This window comes from Copadichromis virginalis, linkage group LG1, assembly GCF_057382275.1.
Source record: "Copadichromis virginalis isolate Kocher_CV1m ecotype Utaka linkage group LG1, C_Virginalis_male_GT1.1, whole genome shotgun sequence".
NCBI classification, from domain to species: Eukaryota; Metazoa; Chordata; class Actinopteri; order Cichliformes; family Cichlidae; genus Copadichromis; species Copadichromis virginalis.
Window position 1 is genome coordinate 36,954,212 of NC_140618.1, and position 17,048 is coordinate 36,971,259.

The window sequence follows — 17,048 nt, forward strand, 5'->3', positions numbered from 1 at the left end:
GTTTTACTCTTTGGTTCAGATGTGGATACTGTATTGTTCTTTCTTTGTGATTGTTTATGTTTAAGTTGTTTGTTGCTGGTTTTTAGGTTGTTTTTTTTTGTCCGTTTGGAAGCTGACATAGTCTCTATGGGGATGGGTTTTTGGGGGGGTAGCAGGAGGAGAGAAGCTGCAGAGAGGCGTGTAAGACTGCAACTCTGCTTCCTGGTCCCAACTCTGGATAGTCATATTATGGGGGGTTTAATAAATTTGTCCATATTTCTAGAAATGAGAGCTGCTCCATCCAAAGTGGGATGGATGCCGTCTCTCCTAACAAGACAAGGTTTCCTCCAGAAGGTTTGCCAATTATCTATGAAGCCCACATCGTTTCTGGGACACCACTCAGACAGCCAGCAATTTAAGGAGAACATGCGGCTAAACATGTCACTCCTGGTCTGACTGGGAAGGGGACCACAGAAAACTACAGAGTCCGACATTGTTTTGGCAAAGTTGCACACCGATTCAATATTGATTTTAGTGACCTCCGATTGGCGTACCCGGGTGTCATTACTACCGACGTGAATTATGATTTTACTGAATTAGGTATTTATTATGTTGCTCTTTTCTGTTTGTTTTCTCTTCTGTTTTTTCTTATCTCCATACAGGTGATCCAAGTGTTTTGTTTGTTTTTCTTTTTTTTCTTCCACCCTTTCTCACCATCTCTTCTCCCCTCTATTTTTCTTTCTCTCTCTCTCTCTTTCTTTCATTCTTTCTCCCTGTCCTATCCCCCAGTCATGTCTGTCCCGTCTGTAACAACCGAAAATCTAATCAAATAAATACATAATTATAATAAAGGTCAATCAAATGGACCAATATGGCAAGGCCGTGATGATCCACTTGATAAAGTAAATCTTTCTTGGCCTTCAGACAACAATTCTGATGGCTAAAGATCCAAACGGGAAAGGCAAAAAAAACCAAAAAAACCCCCACATATACATATACACACATGCATAAACTGATGGTTTGGTAGTGTGGCGTTGGGGGTCTTCTGAAAACTGTTGGAATTATCAGTGTCACATTTTGACCATAATGCAACAACATCTGGAAAGCATCTGATTGGCAACAGCTTCATTTTTTAGTTTGTCGTTGATCCCAAACACACTGAAAATTCAGTAAAAGCATACGTTGGTAGAAAAATGGAACACTTTAAGTCAAATATTGGCCCCCCAGAGTGTGTGTGAATGTGTGTGCACACATGTGTGATGAGAGATACTTTTGTTTTGTTTTTTTTCTCTTGCTTTCACAGAGCAAAAGCAGTTGTACTGGCCTATACAATGCAACAATAGTTCTCTGTGTGGCTTTGATCTAATGAAGAATAGTGTGTGCGTGTGTGTGTGTGTGTGTGTGTGTGTGTGGTGGGGGTGGGTGTATCAGAAAGAGAGCGCTATTGCTCAGAGGAAAGCAAAAGCTGGGTTACACAATGAGACTGAATCAGCTGCTTATATCTTCGTTTTTGCTGAACCAAAGGTCTTGCCATAGAAATTGAACCATGCTGTTTTAAAGAGTGATAGCACGGCTATTATTAGAACAGTTACAGTTACTAACATCACATTCACATCAGAGCACTGGCTAGTAAACATGATGAAAATGAAGGTTTCTACCATCACTGCACATTGGTGTAAAAGCTAAAGGTCGAAGGGAGCAGCTGGCCTCAGTGATAGTTATTACCAACATGAAAAGGGAAATGAAAATTAATTTGGGAGTAGAGACTATGTCTGCATTATGGTATGAAATATTAAAATGCAGGTTTGCATTTGTCCACACCTAGGGACGCATGCAGACAACCAGCTAACCCTGTGAATAATCACAAGGACAGAAAAGTACATACACTTTGTTTTCATAGGCTTTATGCAGCCATGCGTACACGCTGTTACTGTGAACTACTAAAAGTGCATTTCTTCTATCGTCTTTAGCAGCAAGTGGAAGCAGACCATCTCATTTTTCATCATTTGCATACAGAATCACTGTTTGCTCCACAAGTTATTTGACAATAATTTTTTAATAAGACAATATCAAAGTAGACATGCAATTTTACAGACTGTGAAACTGAGAGAGTCACAGGAGAAGTGGGTGAAATGTGCTTTTGTTGTTGAGAACAGAAGAAAAGCTACTGAGGAACAACAAATGTGATGGAGGCGATCGATCCTTTAAGTTCAGGGTACAGAACGCTGCTGCAAGGAAAAAATAGACTTTAAAAAATAAGCTCAAATCACAGAAGAAGAGTCAATAATTACAGGTAACAGAAAGAGCTGTAGATAGATGTGTTCATAAACATGCAATATAACAACAATACATGGTTGTAGTTTCACTGTCCTTTATAAAGCTTATTTATGTGTTAGAAAGCATGTGCATGGTCTATGTGTGTCATTTATACATGTGGCCAAAGCACTACAGATTATTTCTGCAAATGATGCAATCTGATGGAGGACAAGGGTTTGTTAAGAGCTTGTTTGCTGCCTGTTGTTGTTGGAAATGGGGCTGATAAAAAACACTTGGACTAAGCTGTAGAATAAGCTGCCATTAAACCAAAACACTGAGCTAGAAGAGGCTAAAAGCCTACACATATCTGCACAGCTGGGTAAAATCTGTAAGGTCTTTTTACAGAATCCCTGAAGTCAGTTTATTCAGTGCTATACAGTACTTTTGTCTGTTTGTGCCAGGATAACAGGTTATAGAGTAAAGTCTTCCCTTTCCCTGATTTACTTAGCAGACTAAATATTGCAAATCTTTCACATTTACTAAGCAGTGTCATCAGAAAGCCAGAACATTTTAGAAAATTAAGATATCTGATTTTATGATACTGGCTGTTAACTTCATGTCAATGTACATGTAATCTACATGTAGGTCCAAACAATCTTAGACAATGACACAGTTAATTTGAAATCACACAGTGCGTGTGTGACTGAAGTACAGACTTTAAGCTTTAATTTGAGGTGCAAACAAAAGTATTGCATTAATTGTTTCACAGTCATTTTTATACGCATGCCTTCATATTCAAAGGCTCAAGAGAAATTGATAAAGCTGTTTTATGGTCAGGTCAGTTTCCTCATAAGTCCATGAAAAATTCAGCAGAAATAAAGTCTTGAGTTGATTCCAAGAGTTGCATTTTATTTGGTCTATCTTCACTGGAACTCTGAGTTTGACTGTCAAAGACACGTGGATGCAAATGAGGAAGACTGAAACAAACAACAAAATCAGAGTAAGAGTAAAAACATTCGCATTGTCCAAATCACCATCTAACAAAGTCAGAACATTCATGAATAGATCGCTGCATCACTGCCAAGTCTACAATGAAGAGACACATTCATACAGTAAATGAAAATAAAAAGGGTTTGCAGTGGTGCAAAGCACTGGTTACACTGACAAATGGGAATTCCATTAAAACAAAAAAGGCCACACAGGTCTGGAATAAAGTTCTTTGGACAGAAGAAAGTAAAATGAACTTAGATTAACCAGAATGATGGGAAGAGAAAAGTCTGGAGAAGAAGAGAAATAGCTCATGAGGTAAAACATACCATACCAGTGTTGTGGGATGGGCATGCAAACGCCTGCCAGCGAAACTGTGTCACTAGTGTTTATTGATGATGTGAGTGCTGATAAAAGCAGCAGGATCAGTTTGAATCTGCTCAGATTTGGCCAAATGCTGCAAAATCAATCGGACAGCACTTCACAGTCCAAATGTATCCAAATGGATAGTAGCTCAAGGAGTACTGCAAAGAAACTGGATGTTCATCAACAGCCAGGTCAGGCAGATGCTGGAGATAAAACTGAAGGCAGAGAGAGCCATGAACAGACACAGTGGGACTGAAAGCGGCTGCAGTACAGAGGCAAATGACCAGAAATGCGTCCACAAATGTAAACTGCAGCTACACTTTAATGTCAGTCTTTTTTGGCTTTGTCTTGTTTACAGTTGTAAAAAAAAAACTGAGCCATGGAGGAAAAAAGACTGTGCTCATATTGGTCAGTTCACACAAAAGAGACAGAACCATGATGACTCAAGAGGATTTTAACGTGCCAGTCCTTCTGTCACAATGATGTGAAATGTCTCAGATGCATTGGTTTGGTTCCATTATTAAACACCATGAGAAATAAAATGCTGAACTGTTGAGCACAAAATTTGTTCTTTTTTTGTTCCTGTCCTACACGTTCTCAGCTTCAGTCATCGTCCTTAGATTAGCTGAGGAAATCTTAGCTGAGGGTTAAATGGGAGACGATGGCGCTGCAGTTTGTGGACAGCAGCAGCAGGAAAAATGAAAACATATTAACAGGTTCTCTTAAAGGTAATATGAACTAGTCATCCTGAGCCAGCTGGAGAAAGCTGGAGAATGGCTGTTTTGCTTCAGTCTGTAGGCTAATGTGTCTGTTATCACCTCGAGCAGATGGCTCAGCATGGAAGAGAGAGATTCACACATGCACGCACAAATAAACCAACTCTTCCCTGCACATCCACAAAAACACTCTGAAGTATGTTTGTCATACACATGTACAGCAGCGCAAAAATAAACGTGAAAAAATTCCCCCCAGAAACCAAATATTCTGTCCACTACTGACATTTATTCATTTCTGAGTGACAAGAGGGTAACGGAAATGATTTAAAGGTTTGCTGGGAATCTGCATAAAAATATAACCACAAAAATATTCTAATGGAGGGGAAAAGGTCATATTAAAGCTGGTCGGTATAAGCAGTGTGTCTGTAGTGTCTGTAACATTCCTCTGTAGATTAAACCATGCACATGCCGAGGTGACAAAGTTGCACTGCAAAATAAAACTTGGTGTGTGACCTTCAACATATTTCTTTTTCAGCAAGCTCCAACTAGTGCCAAAGTATCCTGTCACATGCTGTATAACTTATGTATACAGTGTATTTAGTGTTTGACCAGATTATTTATGTTTGAGAAAGAAAAAAAGACAATTTAATCATCCTGAAACAAGATACTGTGACATATACAGTAGAATATAGACATAAAGTCATATACAGGGAGGGAAATAATAATTTGAACCCCTGCTGACTTTGTGTGTTTTTCCACTTATAAAGAAATCAAGAGTTTATGTTATGATCATTTCATTTTAATGGAGAGAGACAGAATTCCAAAGCCAACATAACGTAATACTTGGTGGAGAAACCCGTGTTGGCAAGAACAGCAGTAAGATGTTTCTTCTTGTAGCTGGTCAACAGGTTTGCACATATCGCAGGAGGGATTTTGGCCCAGTCCTCTTTACAGAAACTCACTAAATCCTTTAAGGTTTCTTGGCTGCCAATTCGATGTTCAGATCCCTCCACAGATTTCCTACAGGTTGGAAGTAGACTGGTTTGGCCACTCCAAGAACTTAATGTGCCTCTTCAAAGCCACTCCTTTGTTGGCTTGGTGGTATATTTTGGGTTACTGTTATGCTGAATCCTCAAATGTTCTAGCTGAGGGAAAGAGCTTCCTGTGCAAGATTTTGTGGTACCTAATACTATCAACTGGCCCCACAATGCATTGAAGTCATCCTGAACCCTTAGCAGAAAAACAGCCCCAAAGCATAATGCTTCCACCTCCATGCTTGACTCTTTGGGTCATACTCAGCATTTCCTTTCCTCCAACCATAGCAGGTCAAGTTGATGACATTTTATATAAGCATTGGAAATTTCTTCTGTTTCACACCAAGACTTGTTGCCTTCTCAGTAAGCCTCGTGCTGATGATCTTATACTGTAACCCATTCCAGCCTTGTGCAGCTCTGGGCACAAAGCCAGTCTGTGGGATCCCACATTCTGGCTAGGTTGTAGGGGAGCAAGCACTTTTGTACGGTGGCCCCTAGAGACAAAGCACGTACAAATTCCAAAACACGTGCAAACCCCAAAACACAACGGAAGTGCTCCAGGACCCTAGGTGCAATGTTGAGCTTTTGTTACCTAGTGGCTACACAAGCCAGCAAGTACCAACGACCAGATTTGGTGTGTGGTAGTAACAGGTAAATTACCATCCATCCATTCGCTTCCGCTTCTCCTTTTCAGGGTCGTGGGGGGCGCTGGAGCCTATCCCAGCTGTCATAGGGCGAGAGGCGGGGTACACCCTGGACAGGTCGCCAGTCTGTCGCAGGGCCAACACACAGGGACAGACAACCATTCGCGCTCACATTCACTCGCACATTCACACCTAATGGCAATTTGGATTTTCCAATTAACCTATCCCCCACAAGCTGCATGTCTTTGGACAGTGGGAGGAAGCCGGGGTACCCGGAGGAAACCCACACAAACACGGGGAGAACATGCAAACTCCACACAGAAAGACCCCGGCCTGATGTTGGAATTGAACTCAGGACCTTCTTGCTGTGCGGCAACAGTGCTAACCACCGTGCCACCGTGCCACCGACAAAAAATTGGTTAAGGGTTCCCCAAGCTTTCACGCCCCTCATGTTCTTCATGTGCCCACCATTAGAAGCATGCCTATGGAAAAAGTGCGCCGGCACACAGTGCAGTGCGCTTTATAGGTGTTATCGTGCACTTTCCCAGCCAGGTGTTTTCCTTTTCCCATTCCTCCCTGTACTTTTGCAGCCTTTTTTTTTTCTTTCTCTGAGGGGAACAAACATTGCTGCTCTAATGCTGGGCTTACACTGTGCGATTTTTGGCCCATTTTGAGCCGATTTTTGAGTCGTGCGGCCGATTTGGTGATCGGCCCGATTTTGGCCTTCATCGTGCATCGTGTAGTATACGTGGGGTAACGAGAAGCGATTAACACCTCACGACCAGCTCCCGATCATCAATCGCTCGTGAGGGTGTCACCACAGCCGCTCACACTGGTCACGCGCAAACACGTAAACGTCGGTGAAAAAGACGGAGCAGCACGGCTGTGCAGCCTGTGATCTGGACACAAGCGATAGAGGCACAACTTGTAGAACTTTGGAAAGCTCACCCGAGCCTTTTCAATGTGGCATCACAAAATTATCACGACCACAACAACCGTGAAAATAGTTGGATTTACATTGCTGCTTTATCACAGCTGCCTGATCAATGCTTTTCATTAGCAATTTAGCAAAGTTGATGGTGGTGGTGTGTCTGTGTGAGTGAAAGACAGAGAGGGAGAGAGCGACAGATTTTCTGTTATAACCTTCATTTTATGGACGCACAGTGTGAGCTCTCAGGTCGCATCAGAGCATCGGGCGGTATAGTGTGAGACCCTGCATCGTGACCTACCAACTTCTAACCCCTGTGAGTCAATCGTGCAGTTTGAAAATCGCACAGTGTCTGCCCAGCTTTAGGTGTACTGTCAACCGAGACTTGCACCGCAGTGTCGGCATTTGTTTCCCTGTTGGCCATGCTTCTTGTTGTGGTCATCTGTTGTCTTCCAGTATTTTCTCCGCAAGCGACCTTTCCTCGACCAATGAGATGAGCGGTAATCTGAATTGTCATACTCGAATTGTCATAAGTGTGCTGTCAGCTCATTGGTCACAAAGCAGGAGAGGGGCTGGGAATTATGTTTTCAAACAAAGCGTTAATTCCATTAACATTTATAGACTACTTTTGATTCTCACTGTATTACGGGACAAAGTGCGTCCCTTATTAGCTCAATACGGTACGTGTACTTTTGTTTCTAAATACGGGACGATTCCGTTTTTTAAGGGACGGTTGGCAATCCTAGGCTCCCCAGACCCTCCAGCTGGCGAGGCAGGATGCTGGCTGGGTTCTCCTGAACCCCCAGTTGATGTAGACGGCGGCATGGAAGCTGCTGGGTGCTGGGCTGGCTCACCTGAGCCAGCAGCGGAAGCCGATGCAGGACCAGCAGGTATGGAGGCCCCCTGCAAAACTGAGAGCGTGGCAGCAGGGTGCGCCAACAGCTGAGCTGCTAAGCGTACAGGGAGCTGAGCTGCTACTTGTGCAAGTAAAAGCGCATGTGACTGATCTAGAGGCAAAACTAGAGATTGAGCAGGTGGCTGAACTGTGGCCTGCGCCAAGGACTGAGGCATAATCATGCAGAGAGAGAGAGCAGGTGAAAAACTGTCCATAGTGCCCACAATCTGTAAACAAGCGGCCATGAAATTAGTAGTGTTAATGATCACTGATCCTGAGCCAGCAGTCTTTACGTTCTCAGAGTCTGAGGCAGTCTTAATTGGCTTAAAGGCAAATGGTCCAGTCTCTTCAGACACAGAAGAATTCAGCATAGGCTGGTTGAATTCAATCAATGACAGTTCCTTAAAGTTCAGAGGGGCTGGTCCAGCCACACGAAAAACAAGGATCACAACCTGGCACACAAAAACATGACTTAGACCTTTATGGTGAGGCTCGAGGACAAACATTAAATACTCAGGTATGTATCTGGTTAATGACAACAGAATGATAGTGGTAAGTGGTACATTTAGATTGTATGGAGAAATGGGTGCAGATAACGCTGCGCTAGAATCCTTAATGAAAAGAGATGACTTTTCAGATTGTGACTGGGTGGTAACACTGTTATCCCAACATGAAACCTCGTCTAGTGATGAGTTTACAGAGCCAGAGAAGACAGACATCACGTTAACTCTGGGAGGGGATAACAGAAGTTCACTAACAGTTAGATTGGACTCCCCACTTTCAGCCATGATCACCTGATTGGAGGTGACAGTGCTGGAGTTAAACAGTTCAGAAGCATCCTGCTTAATATTCAGAGGAAAACAGATTTCAGGTTGAGTAATGTTACTCGCTTGGATTTCTATGATCTGAATTCGTGTTGTTGTCAGTGAGTTTCATAGTGAGTCTTTGACCAGCATCTATAGTTTTCAGTTCTTTGCACACAACAGCAGGCAATACCTTATCACTTGTCACTTCACACACGGTCTGTTCACACTTTAATTCAGGACTGGCCACCTCTGAAATGTCTTTACTTGCTATGAAAGCAGAGGGGCCTGGAGGAGAAGAAACACAGTCTCTGAAGACAGGCTCCAAAAGAGGGTGTGGCTAGGGAACCAATCAGTTCTGGTACATTGAAATCTTTATTTTGAACAAGATCCCCAAACATGACTTTCTCCAGTGACTCAGTAACACCATCATTAGCTTCTTGAAGTGGCTCTGGGGTGAGCAGAGCAGACACAGGAAGGGAGGCATCGGTCACACATAGTCTGTGATGGAACCCTTGGCACAACATATGTCGCAGAAGAAAGCACCTCCACCCCACCGCCCACACTATTCACATTATGATCTGTGAAAGTCTCTTTTAGTCTAAGTGCAGCATCAGAGGACTTTACAGGAGTACTAGAATTGTTCACAATTGTTTTAGAAACAAAATCTCCTGTCTGTGGCTTGGTTAGCGGCGCATTACTTACCGTATTTTCACGACCATAAGACGCACTGTACTAAAAGGCGCAGTCTCAGTTATGTGTGCCATTACTGTATTTAACACACACATAAGGCGCACTGGATCATAGGGCGCATACAAGTACCGTATGCGTATTTAAAAATAAAGCGGGAGCAAACCTGAGTTCGGTACCTTACTCACATTTTTATTACCAGTAATCGTCATCATCAACAACACACAAGCATACAAGTGTGCATATTTAAAAATAAAGCAGGAGCAAAACAAAGTTTGGTACTCACATTTTTATCATCAATCAAACCCATCGAAGTCCTCATCCTCTGTGTCTGAATTGAACAGCTGCGCTAAATCTCCATCAAACATGCCAGGTTCACTTTCTTCACTGTCAGAGTCACTTTCTGTGCCATGCGGCTCCTCAGAAATGATGCCGGCTTTTGCGAAAGCTCGAACAACAGTGCCAGCAGACATGTTAGCCCAAGCATCTACAATCCATTCGCAAATTGTGGCGTAACTCGCCCGGCGCTGCCTTCCACTCTTGGTGAAACTGTGGTCTCCATCGGTCATCCATCGCTCCCACGCCGCTCGCAGCCTTACTTTGAACGGGCGGTTCACACCGATGCCCAGTGGTTGGAGTTCCTTTGTCAGGCCTCCCGGAATGACAGCAAGCTCACAGTTCATTTGTTTCACTAGTTTTTTCACATCGGCTGTGAGATGGGCACGCATAGAGTCACAGATTAAGAGCGATGGTGATGCGTGGAAAAAACCACCTGGTCTCCTTACATACTCCTCCCTCAGCCACTCTTTCATCATTTCCTCATCCATCCAGCCCTTTTCATTTGCCTTAATGATGATTCCTGCTGGAAACTTCTCTTTAGGAAAAGTCTTTCTCTTAAAAATCTCCATAGGCGGCAGTTTCTGTCCATTAGCATGGCAGCCAAGCACAACAGTAAAAGAAGACTTTTCGTGCCCCGTTGTGCGTATCGCTACCGTGCTGGTCCCCTTCTTCTCCACAGTGTGACTCACCGGGATGTCAAAAGTGAGCGGGACCTCGTCCATGTTTGTGATGTGGCTGGGCTGGATGTTTTTGTCGCCGATGTGTTTGCTGCAGTAGGAGCGGAAGATGGCCAGCTTTTCCTTATAATCCGCTGGAAGTTGCTGCGCTACCGTAGTCCTGGTCCGGATGGAAAAATGGCACCGTTTCATAAAAAGTGAAAGTGAAACTGCTTTTAGCCGAATGGTGACCGTCGAAACGCTTCTCCCGCTCGTTCTTTGCTCGATGATCCACCGCTCGAGTCTTTCCTCCAACTCGGGCCACCTCGCCTTATGTCCACGGAAACTCAGCTGCGTTTTCTTGACCTGCCGGAGCTTGTTTTCTAGCTTCCTCCATTTGCGAACCATCGATTCGTTAATCTTAAATTCTCTCGCCGCTGCTCGATTTCCATGTTCCTCCGCGTAGCTGATGGCCTTCAGTTTAAACTGTGCTTCATAAGCGTGTCTCTTTGCCATTTTCAGGGTTGTGCCCACACGTCACCCTTTAGCGTTCTCATGGTGTTCTCTACTACCTCCTTACAACACACAGGGCGCACTGCGCTATAGGGCGCGCCGTACTTTTTGAAGAAAATCTAAGACTTTTAAGTGCGCCTTATGGTCGTGAAAATACGGTAGCTGAAACTCAGCACTGTCTAACTCTGAACAAACGTCTTCACAAACAGGAGGACACATGACACAGGATTCCCCGTCAGCGCAGCAGCTGAGCCGTCAATCTCCTGTTTGGAAGGGCGTGACAAAAACACAGGCTGAAATTCTCCAGTGCTGGAATTCACAGTCTGTGTGGGTCTTACTCCTTGTGCATAGAAGCCAGACGAACAGACCACACCATTCTCAGTACTACAGTCGGCCATCTTCACACTATGAGTCTCTTTTAACTTTGACTCTTGAATCTGTAATTCTGAATCTAGTTCATCTTCTAATGTTTCAACGAAGACTGGTGATGAAAGACTGCATTCACTCACCTCCAGTCGTTGCGCAGCGCGACGGCGACACGAACGCCGTTTCTTCTTGATGGTGGTTTCCAATGAACCAGACAGCGGTTCCTCATGCACCATTGCAGAGGCTGGGGAACTAGGTGCTGACAGAGCGGTAGGGGAGAGTTTCTGGCAGCTCAGGGGGCCCCCGAGAGCCAGGCAAGTTCCCCGGAAAATCTTGTCATAGTTAGGAGTGAACCACGGCTTCCACCGGAGCTCTTCCCCTAGTTGAGCGCATGCAGCGCACTGACGCTCCTCGAGGTTGAAATCCATGACCTCCACAGCATCCTTGTGCTGCTCAGTGGAGGCAAGACATGCCGTAGCAATGCACGACGGCGACGTGAACGCCGCTTCCTCTTTGAAGCGGCCGTGGACAAAACTTGAATTTCCCCTCGTCCTCCAACCACATCCGTGCCAAATAGGAAACAGGAGATGAGTAGTCCGATTGAGGCGGCGAAGGTGAGTGGCCGGTCCGAAGCGGGGCGACTGGCGAGAGCTCCTCCACGAAAATGAGCCAGGGCTTCCAACGGAGCTCTTCCTCCCGAAAGGCTCGTAACACCTGCTGCCGCTCATCGTCACCAAAATTGATGGCCTCCACCACCTCTGTGCAGCTTGACTGTGGCGGAGATGAGGAAGCCGATGAATGGTGAGACGCTGGCAGAGCAGTGGCGAGCTTCAGCATTCCAACTCTGACTGCCTCTGGCTCACGAGGCAGCGGCGACGACACCCGTTTACGGGGTGAATTCGTGGGTGCTGCTGCGGCTTTCAACACTCTCTAAGCCAGCGATGGGTGCGAAGCTCCTCCTTCAGGGGGGCCAGAGAGTCGAATGCCTCAAAAAGCTGGGGAAACTGCCGGAGCTGCGACAGGATGGCGTCTATAGCCGCCAACACAGTGGACACCACTCTGGGGTCCATGCACCCGCAGATGCGTGTCATGAGCTGGCTGATCCGCTGCAGCTCCTCCCCCATCTCATCTGGACTGTCCGCTGGGTCTGACATGGTCAGGTCGTGCTGTCACGGCGGGGTGCGCCGGTGTGTAGATGAGGTAGACCCAAAAGCTGATACAGTGAAGACAGAACTAAGTCCAAAAATAAAGCGAGCCTTTGTTGTGGCTGATGGCATGAGAACAACTCTAGAGACACACTGAAACTGGGAAAACTAAGAGGACTAAGAACACTGTGTAAACTAAATGACAATGACACTCTGTGAAAGAACTATGAAAAACTATGAACACAGAGTAACTAGGAATGCTATGAAATACAGTGAAACAATGAGGGAAAACTATTAAATCTGTGGTGAGGATAACACACAACCTGACAAAGAACAGTAAGAGACAAAGGACTTAAATATACACATAAGGTGATCAGGGGGAGTGGAGACACATGAGGAAACAGCTGACTAGGATGAACATAATGATGCACAGGAAATGTAAACCAAAACACAAAGACATGGAAACTGGACTTTCATAATAAACAGGAAAACATGGTAAGAAGCAGGCATGACACAAACTTGACAACATTAACCAGGCAGGCAAGAAACATGACCAATAACACACAATAAACAACATGGGGAACTTTACATGTTGTAAAGTTCCCCATGTTGACACAAAGAAATTAAGAAACAAAGGACTAATAGCAACCTAGAAATTGACTGGATGAGCTAAACTGAAACTAGAACACAAATTAATACAAAATGACACATTAACAACCCACACACTGGCTCCCATGACCCAGTACCGTGACAGACTCATTAATGTTGAATTCTCTGGCAGCTGCTCTATTCCCATGTTGTTGCAGTATATTAATGACTAACCTCGTATTGTGGATGAATAATCTCAGTTGTTCTCCTGACTGAAGTTTGGTCCGTTTACAGCATCCTGCCATGCGATTGCATTTGTCCCTAACCATTGGGAACCCTCAGGCTAACTTTTATCAAGGGGAAAAAAGTTAGCGTTCATCCTCCAGCTTCACTGTGTTTATGCTATGCTAACATAACTGTGTCGCTAGCCACCACGTAGCACATCATTATATACCAGCTAGCCCAACTTCGGTAACCCTACAAACGTCACTGCTGTTTAGTTTTCTGTCTTCATTTATGTTGGAAGTGATAGCAGAGCTGTACGTTTGAAATTTTCAGAAATCTCTCACTCAGAACATGTTATATCATGATTAGGTGGAAACTAGTGAGCTAACTTCCTGCTAACTTCTAACTCAGTGAAATGTAATAAATTCCTTTTTCATGGATGCCTGGATGTTAAACTTAATTGTTTCACCTGGTAAAGCAGCAACGCTGATGATTTTATTAAAGATGAAAGAATTTCAGACTTTGGGACCTGAAGGGGATGGAGTTTAGGACCCAGATTATTCCGCGAGGCTCCTGACTACGGTAGCCGTAATGCTCCAACAATCCATCAAGCGGTGCGGCTTTGTAGCTTACCAACATTTTTTGACAGATATTTGACCACATAAAATCAGTTCGAGGTCAGTAAGGACAACCAGAATTCATACATAAGGCACACTGTCGATTTTTGAGAAAATAAAAGGATTTTAAGTGCACCTTATTGTCTGAAAAATATTGTAATATTTCCTGGGCCCTGTGGTTGATATTCTGCCTCTCTCCATTAAAATGAGACAACCATATAGATTACAGGCTGTTCCCTTCTTTGTAAGTGAGCACACTTACTGATTCAGGGCATGAAAGGATTATTTCCCCCACTGTTCATATAACCTTAACCACATTATATAGGGCAGAAACAAGCATGATTCAGATGTGTGAACCCACATGTGCACAAAAATATAACTTTAATCAGCACACACAGATAAATTCACACTCGCAGTCACACATTTCTTCTGATACACACCACCAACAACCCACGCAGCAGAGACTACACAAAAACGCACACCACCACCCACATGACAAAGTTATATAGGCCACATGAGCACGCATGCACAAACACACACACTATTACTGTATTTTAAATCCCCAGTAACCACTCAACAGCTAGATCCACTCCAAGAAATTCTGCCAGATTTGTTCATCGTTCTTCTCTTTCTCCACCTTTCCTCCATTTTCTCTCCCTCCTCTTGTCCTCCTTCTCTCTCCCATCTCAATCGTCAGGTATCGATCTGTTTCCAGGGAGGAGAAATCAGCCCTTCTCCTCCCTCTATTTTTAGACGCGGGGCATATCTCGGGGAGAACCACAACACGAGAGAAAATGGACTAGAAGCACCAACTCTACTGACAACACAAGATGGTGCTTAATCTGATGGCGAGCTGATATTAGAAAAGAATAAAGACAAAGCTCGTAAAGCAATGAACCTGCCAAGGATTCGCTGTCTCTGAGGACATTTGGTTCACTGCGGTGCAATCCATGACACCACACTGATATGCATTTGTAGTATTTTAACTAACTTCTACAAGAGAAATTCTCTGTGAGACTCTTTTAAAATCCTCTCTACAAACTCAAAAATGCATGAAGGTCAATCTAAGAATAAGGCTGGTTTTGAAATCCCCCACAGGCTGACCTTTGGAGACAAAGAGGAGTTTGGCTCACATGTTTCTGCTGTCTGAAAAACACACAGATATTTCTGTGTGTTCCTCAGTGTCTCTGCTTAATCTGTGGATCACAGAGAGTGTAGATATTAGAAATCACATGGTGAAAAAACTATTATTCAACTGAGTATGATAGCTTATGATTTTACCTCTACAAACAATCATTATGGCCTTTTAAGAACAAACACAGATGAGTATTTAAAACCCCTTTGAATCCATCACATCTGTGCAAGCCCGTTTTATTTTCAACCCCATCGAACAACAAGATGAGACTTTTTGAGTAAAGCTACTTAGATTTGGGGAAACAATTTGTTCAGGGAGGCCATGAAATCAAGCTCAGCTGATTCTTTCTCTAACTGCTCTGCCTATAGTTGCTTACACCAACAAGCCACTTTGCAACCCACCTTAACCCAGTTCCTACTTTGATGACTTAAATTGAATGAATATCTTATCAGTTTTCACCAATGCCTACTATCAGTTTGGGGATCTTGGAGTTTTTCTTCTCCACCTCTCGCTCCATGTATGCACATATTGGCAAATACAAATGACTGCAGATGGTGGTTTTCTTGGCTAATGCACAAATCTCTGAATCTCTTGGGAAGATGGATGCCTTTTCAAATGCAGGATGCTTTGTGTTTTGTGTTTTAGCCATCAGAAAATACAGCAGCTCTGTAACACTCATGCTGTGTATACAGTGAACAGACACACAACCAGCTCTGTGCTGCTGCTTTATCACTCAGCTGAGTGGTGGGGAGTCCCGTACAGACAGTGATTGATCCCCTCTAGGATCAGAGCTCTTTTGATAAGATTGCTGCGACTGTCACTGAGGCATGCAACCTTTCATCTTCTGTGATAATGTTGATTTTCCAGCAAGGTGAAGGACTTGGAGTTAAACTGGCAGAACACAACAGTGCAAAAGCACATGATTCATACTCCATGTATTTTATGGCAAATACATTAATTACACAACTTGCTTTTGTAGTTAACCAAATGCCAAGAAGGTGGAAAACATTCATTAGGAAAAGAAGTTTCAAAAAATCTTCTGTCTGTATTTTGTCGTAGACTGTACAAAATACAGCTGGAGCCTCCACAGCTGCAAAATGAACTTTGACTCTTCCGCTACCATCTGCACTGTGTTTACTGTAACGGAAAGAAGAGGTGAGGTAATCCTGTACCTCCAGCACATTTGGTGTGTTGATGTTCAGTTGCAAATAGTTGAACACACACTAGTCTACCACTCTCAGGTATTCTGAAAGCTCATCCGGTATCCGGTAGCTGCAGATCCTGTTCTGAATATGAGATGCCACTGCCTATGTGTACAGGGGGCAGAGTGAAAAGGGAATAAGACACAGTTCCTTGCAGTGGCCGTCCAAACTTCTGTGTCTGACACAGTTTTAAATGTGAATGTGCTAGCGTACAGTAATCTGTGTTTAACGCAGTTCTGACCAGTGAGGAAATATCTCAGCTATAAGTGTTTCATGTTCTGCATCTGCGTTAAAAATCCAAGTTTATGCTTTTATTTTGATACATATAAGAAAACTATTCTGGAGGTCTTCAAAACAACACTCTGAAAGGATTAAGAGGTGTATCAATGTGCAGGACAGTCATTCAGGACCAGTGTTGGGTAAGTTACTTTAAAAAAGTAATTAATTACTAATTACTAATTACTTAGTCAATATTGTATTTAAAATACTTATCTAATTACTGTGTCAGAAAAGTAACTTAATTACTAAATAAGTAATTTAACTAAATACTTCTTAAAATCCCTATAAACCTTGAATGGGCAAACAATAGAAATTAAACTCTTTAAATAATAAATACATTTTTTTAAAGACGGAGACTCTACAGTACGCAGCGGTAGCATCTCTTCCACAATGTAGCCCGCAATCATTTTTTAAGCTCACCTTCAGACGCTTTCTGTGCTGCTGAAGTAAAATCACGTTTTGCCTGCTTAGCAGGAGTTGTCGCGGTGTTATCCATGGATGATGAACAAGGATCACTCAGAAGTGTTCGTCTATGCTCTCGTGTCAGGTGCTTCAGTAGATTACTCGTGCTATTAACAGCGGCCGATAGTTTTTTCTCCCCAAGACATAGCTTACATTTTACTGTAATGTTCTTGTCTGCTTGTTTCAGAAAAGTGAAGAGATGGGAATATGTCCATTTCATAAA

The 17,048-nt window shown here is 43.5% G+C and overlaps 1 protein-coding gene and 1 pseudogene across 1 annotated transcript in view; one reads left to right on the forward strand and one right to left on the reverse strand.

Moving 5' to 3' along the window:
- Positions 1 to 17,048, forward strand: part of c1qtnf4 (C1q and TNF related 4) — a 53,692-nt gene that overhangs the window by 23,239 nt on the left and 13,405 nt on the right. The gene's annotated exons all lie outside the window — the stretch shown is intronic.
- On the reverse strand, positions 11,626 to 12,326 carry LOC146719178 (uncharacterized; annotated as a pseudogene).